The 6960-nt window shown below is 49.9% G+C and overlaps 1 pseudogene; it reads right to left on the reverse strand.

The window, feature by feature from the left end:
• LOC124020958 overlaps positions 1 to 6439 on the reverse strand; it is a 10591-nt pseudogene extending 4152 nt beyond the window's left edge.
• Positions 6440 to 6960: the final 521 nt, after the last annotated feature.

Raw genomic sequence — 6960 nt, forward strand, 5'->3', positions numbered from 1 at the left:
ATACCCTACAGGTACTGGGTCAGCTATACCCTACAGGTACTGGGTCAGGTATACCCTACAGGTACTGGGTCAGCTATACCCTACAGGTACTGGGTCAGCTATACCCTACAGGTACTGGGTCAGGTATACCCTACAGGTACTGGGTCAGCTATACCCTACAGGTACTGGGTCAGGTATACCCTACAGGTACTGGGTCAGCTATACCCTACAGGTACTGGGTCAGCTATACCCTACAGGTACTGGGTCAGCTATACCCTACAGGTACTGGGTCAGCTATACCCTACAGGTACTGGGTCAGGTATACCCTACAGGTACTGGGTCAGGTATACCCTACAGGTACTGGGTCAGGTATACCCTACAGGTACTGGGTCAGCTATACCCTACAGGTACTGGGTCAGGTATACCCTACAGGTACTGGGTCAGCTATACCCTACAGGTACTGGGTCAGGTATACCCTACAGGTACTGGGTCAGTATAGGTATACCCTACAGGTACTGGGTCAGTATACCTTACAGGTACTGGGTCAGGTATACCCTACAGGTACTGGGTCAGGTATACCCTACAGGTACTGGGTCAGATATACCCTACAGGTACTGGGTCAGGTATACCCTACAGGTACTGGGTCAGGTATACCCTACAGGTACTGGGTCAGATATACCCTACAGGTACTGGGTCAGATATACCCTACAGGTACTGGGTCAGCTATACCACGCAGGTACTGGGTCAGATATACCCTACAGGTACTGGGTCAGCTATACCACGCAGGTACTGGGTCAGCTATACCACACAGGTACTGGGTCAGATATACCCTACAGGTACTGGGTTAGATATAACCTACAGGTACTGGGTCAGCTATACCCTACAGGTACTGGGTCAGCTATACCACGCAGGTAATGGGTCAGATATACCCTACAGGTACTGGGTCAGCTATACCACGCAGGTACTGGGTCAGATATACCCTACAGGTACTGGGTCAGCTATACCACGCAGGTACTGGGTCAGCTATACCACACAGCTACTGGGTCAGCTATAGTATTTTGTCTAGGGGAGGGACTTTGGTAGAATGTTCCAGATCTCTTTGTGCTCTTGACAACTCCATTGCTCATTTCCAAGCCAAACATGTTTGCAGTGACAAGGATTTTGGCATTACAGCACAAACTGACTCAGTCAGGCCAGGGGTCTGAGGTGGTATAGGCTAGCCTTACCAACTGCAGAAACAGACTGACTACAACCTCACAGCACAGTTCACTGGGTACAACCTCACAGCACAGTTCACCGAGTACAACCTCACAGCACAGTTCACTGGGTACAACCTCACAGCACAGTTCACTGGGTACAACCTCACAGCACAGTTCACCGGGTACAACCTCACAGCACAGTTCACCGAGTACAACCTCACAGCACAGTTCACTGGGTACAACCTCACAGCACAGTTCACTGGGTACAACCTCACAGCACAGTTCACTGGGTACAACCTCACAGCACAGTTCACTGACTACAACCTCACAGCACAGTTCACTGACTACAACCTCACAGCACAGTTCACTGACTACTGACTACAACCTCACAGCACAGTTCACTGACTACAACCTCACAGCACAGTTCACTGACTACAACCTCACAGCACAGTTCACTGAGTACAACCTCACAGCACAGTTCACTGACTACAACCTCACAGCACAGTTCACTGACTACTGACTACAACCTCACAGCACAGTTCACTGACTACAACCTCACAGCACAGTTCACTGACTACTGACTACAACCTCACAGCACAGTTCACTGACTACAACCTCACAGCACAGTTCACTGACTACAACCTCACAGAACAGTTCACTGACTACTGACCACAACCTCACAGCACAGTTCACTGACTACAACCTCACAGCACAGTTCACTGGGTACAACCTCACAGCACAGTTCACTGGGTACAACCTCACAGCACAGTTCACTGGGTACAACCTCACAGCACAGTTCACTGACTACAACCTCACAGCACAGTTCACTGGGTACAACCTCACAGAACAGTTCACTGACTACTGACTACAACCTCACAGCACAGTTCACTGACTACAACCTCACAGCACAGTTCACTGGGTACAACCTCACAGCACAGTTCACTGACTACAACCTCACAGCACAGTTCACTGACTACAACCTCACAGCACAGTTCACTGACTACAACCTCACAGCACAGTTCACTGGGTACAACCTCACAGTACAGTTCACTGACTACAAACTCACAGCACAGTTCACTGAGTACAACCTCACAGCACAGTTCACTGACTACTGACTACAACCTCACAGCACAGTTCACTGACTACAACCTCACAGCACAGTTCACTGGGTACAACCTCACAGAACAGTTCACTGGGTACAACCTCACAGTACAGTTCACTGACTACAAACTCACAGCACAGTTCACTGAGTACAACCTCACAGCACAGTTCACTGACTACTGACTACAACCTCACAGCACAGTTCACTGGGTACAACCTCACAGCACAGTTCACTGACTACAACCTCACAGCACAGTTCACTGACTACTGACTACAACCTCACAGTACAGTTCACTGGGTACAACCTCACAGCACAGTTTACTGACTACAACCTCACAGCACAGTTCACTGACTACAACCTCACAGCACAGTTCACTGACTACTGACTACAACCTCACAGCACAGTTCACTGACTACAACCTCACAGTACAGTTCACTGGGTACAACCTCACAGCACAGTTCACCGAGTACAACCTCACAGCACAGTTCACTGACTACTGACTACAACCTCACAGCACAGTTCACTGACTATAACCTCACAGCACAGTTCACTGACTACAACCTCACAGCAGAGTTCACTGGGTACAACCTCACAGCACAGTTCACTGACTACTGACTACAACCTCACAGCACAGTTCACTGACTACAACCTCACAGCACAGTTCACTGACTACAACCTCACAGCACAGTTCACTGACTACAACCTCACAGCACAGTTCACTGACTACAACCTCACAGCACAGTTCACTGACTACAACCTCACAGCACAGTTCACTGGGTACAACCTCACAGCACAGTTCACTGACTACAACCTCACAGCACAGTTCACTGAGTAATATTTGACGGTCAGTGCGTACCCTGTCCAGTCTGGCATCGTCGCCCGCTCTCGAAGGAGAAGAGGTTGGAGTCGTAACCGTAGCGACGCAGACAGAGGTAAGGCCACTTGACGGTGTCACGTTTCCTGGTATGGAGGATAAGCTCCTCCTCTGTCAGCTCCATCAAGCCTGAGCCCAACTCATTACCATCGTCATCCACATTTATCACCTGGGGGGGAGAGAGAGAGAGAGAGAGAGAGAGAGAGAGAGAGAGAGAGAGAGAGAGAGAGAGAGAGAGAGAGAGAGAGAGAGAGAGAGAGAGAGAGAGAGAGAGAGAGAGAGAGGGGGAGAGAGAGAGAGAGAGAGAGAAGGTGGGGGGAGACATAGAGATGAAAGAGAGAGAAAGGGGGAGAGAGAGAAAGGGGGAATAGAGAGAGAGAAAGGGGGCATAGAGAGAGAGAGAGAAAGGGGGGCATAGAGAGAGAGAAAGGGGAGAGGGGGGGAATAGAGAGAGAGAGAAAGGGGGGCATAGAGAGAGAGAGAGAAAGGGGAGAGAGGGGGGAATAGAGAGAGAGAAAGGGGGGCATAGAGAGAGAGAGAAAGGGGGGCATAGAGAGAGAGAGAAAGGGGGGCATAGAGAGAGAGAAAGGGGAGAGAGGGGGAATAGAGAGAGAGAAAGGGGGGCATAGAGAGAGAGAGAAAGGGGGCATAGAGAGAGAGAGAAAGGGGGGCATAGAGAGAGAGAAAGGGGGAGAGAGGGGGGAATAGAGAGAGAGAAAGGGGGCATAGAGAGAGAGAGAAAGGGGGGCATAGAGAGAGAGAGAAAGGGGGGCATAGAGAGAGAGAAAGGGGGAGAGAGGGGGGAATAGAGAGAGAGAAAGGGGGCATAGAGAGAGAGAGAAAGGGGGCATAGAGAGAGAGAGAGAAAGGGGGGCATAGAGAGAGAGAAAGGGGGGCATAGAGAGAGAGAGAAAGGGGGGGCATAGAGAGAGAGAGAAAGGGGGGGCATAGAGAGAGAGAAAGGGGAGAGAGGGTGAGACACAACGGATGAGAAAACCATCAGTGAAAGGAGTCTGTGATAAACACCTTGGGATGGATGTGACAAGACACTTCTAAGTCATATTATACTTGAAGAAAGACCCTGAAGTATCCATCCACTCTGAAGTATCCATCCATGTGATCTCTAATGAATGTTTTACTAACAGGGTTACAGAATGACCCGATTCAATGGTTTATCAGAATTACTACTGTAGCTTCTACTAACAGGTGACCCTCTATATACACTCCACACAGCCATGTACCATACAGTGTTAGCAGTAGCACTAGCATCAGGTCTACAGCACAGTGTTATCAGTAGCACTAGCATCAGGTCTACAGCACAGTGTTAGCAGTAGCACTAGCATCAGGTCTACAGCACAGTGTTAGCAGTAGCACTAGCATCAGGTCTACAGCACAGTGTTATCAGTAGCACTAGCATCAGGTCTACAGCACAGTGTTATCAGTAGCACTAGCATCAGGTCTACAGCACAGTGTTAGCAGTAGCACTAGCATCAGGTCTACAGCACAGTGTTATCAGTAGCACTAGAATCAGGTCTCCAGCACAGTGTTATCAGTAGCACTAGCATCAGGTCTCCAGCACAGTGTTATCAGTAGCACTAGCATCAGGTCTACAGCACAGTGTTATCAGTAGCACTAGCATCAGGTCTACAGCACAGTGTTATCAGTAGCACTAGCATCAGGTCTACAGCACAGTGTTAGCAGTAGCACTAGCATCAGGTCTACAGCACAGTGTTAGCAGTAGCACTAACATCAGGTCTACAGCACAGTGTTAGCAGTAGCACTAGCATCAGGTCTACAGCACAGTAGACAAAAGCAGATATGTCGCAGGCAGAGGGCCAGAGTCAGGCTGACTGGTTAATGATTTGACATGTCAGAAACAGCCAGACCAGTCATCCATATTACTGGTATCACATGATCCAACCTAGCTGGCCATTAAAACCAAGCTGTGTCTGGTCTGACTAACACAGTACAGTACCTGTACACATACTATACTGCAGACAGTCTGTCTGTCCTTGTAGAAGCCCTGGTTAGAACACTACCACTATATATCCTGAGGTAGGAATGATCCTTTACCACGGGGAGGAGGAGGGAGGGACAGAGAGGGGGGACAACAGAGAGGGGGAGGGAGAGAAAGACAGAGGGGGGGACAGAGAGGGGGGACGACAGAGGGGGGGGGGGGGGGGGGTTGGGGGCAGACAGAGAGGGGGAGGGAGAGAAAGACAGAGAGGGGGGACAGAGAGTTGGGGTGGGACAGGGGAGGGGACAGAGAGGGGGGGGGGTAGAGAGACAGAGAGGGAGGGGGGACAGAGAGGGGGAGGGAGATACAGGGAGGGGGTGGGACAGACAGAGAGGGGGACAGAGAGGGGGTGGGACAGAGAGGGGGAGGGAGAGAAAGACAGAGAGGGTGGAGGGAGGGAGACAGAGAGGGGGAGGGAGAGACAGAGAGGGGGAGGGAGAGACAGAGAGGGAGAGATAGAGACAGAGAGGAGGGAGGGAGGGAGGGAGGGAGGGAGGGAGACAGACAGACAGACAGACAGACAGACAGACAGACAGACAGACAGACAGACAGACAGACAGACAGACAGACAGACAGACAGACAGACAGACAGACAGACAGACAGACAGACAGACAGACAGACAGACAGACAGACAGACAGACAGAGACAGGAGGCCAGCAATGTGCTCACTGCCCACAAAATGATGTGGAAACTGAGCTGCACTTCCTAACCTCCTGCCAAATGTATGACCAAATTAGAGGCACATATTTCCCTCAGATTACACAGATCCACAAAGAATTTGAAAACAAACACAATTTTGATAAACTCCCATATCTACTGGGTGAAATACCACAGTGTGACATCACAGCAGCAAGATTAGTGACCTGTTGCCACAAGAAAAGGGCAACCAGTGAAGAACAAACACAACCCATATTTATGCTTATTTATTTTCCCTTTTGTACTTTAACAGAGGGACGGAGAAGAGGGAGGGAGGAGGCAGAGGGAGGGAGGGAGGGAGGAAGGGAGGGAGGAGGCAGAGGGAGGGAGGGAGGAAGGGAGGGAGGGAGGAGGCAGAGGGAGGGAGGAGGCAGAGGGAGGGAGGGAGGAAGGGAGGGAGGGAGGAGGCAGAGGGAGGGAGGAAAAAGAGAAGGGGACCCACCTTGAATTTGCTTTGATGCTTATCAGGGAAGTCTTTGTCAGGACAGCTACAGTAGCTACCCATGTCTCGTTCAGAACACCATCTGACCTCTACAGGACAGAGGGAGAGACAACACAGACATTATCACTCAGACTGGAACGGCAACCTGGACAAGCTGACACTGTGAGGATCCCAAGAATCTTTACCATCACGTGTCTGCATTTCAGATCCAACGGATATCAAGACAAATTAACAGCATGGTACTTGCAACTCCAGGGTTGTGGGTTCGATTCCCATGGGGGACCAGTACGGGGAAAAGTAGGATAATGTATGAACTCACTACTGTAAGTAAATTACTTGTATGATGCTGTACTTCCCCAAAACGGCCAGCAGAGGGCAGGCTGTAATAACACCACCACACTAACTCCCTTATATCAAGGATCTATCTACTATCTATCTCTAGTGCCCTATATCTAACCACTACTAGTCTCTAGTGCCCTATATCTAACCACTACTAGTCTCTATAGTCTCCTATATCTAACCACTACTAGTCTATCTATAGTCTCCTATATCTAACCACTACTAGTCTAATCTATAGTCTCCCCTATATCTAACCACCTACTACTAGTCTATATCTAACCACTACTAGTCTATCTATAGTCCCTATATCT

Source organism: Oncorhynchus gorbuscha, unplaced genomic scaffold (assembly GCF_021184085.1).
Source record: "Oncorhynchus gorbuscha isolate QuinsamMale2020 ecotype Even-year unplaced genomic scaffold, OgorEven_v1.0 Un_scaffold_1006, whole genome shotgun sequence".
Classification (NCBI taxonomy): domain Eukaryota; kingdom Metazoa; phylum Chordata; class Actinopteri; order Salmoniformes; family Salmonidae; genus Oncorhynchus; species Oncorhynchus gorbuscha.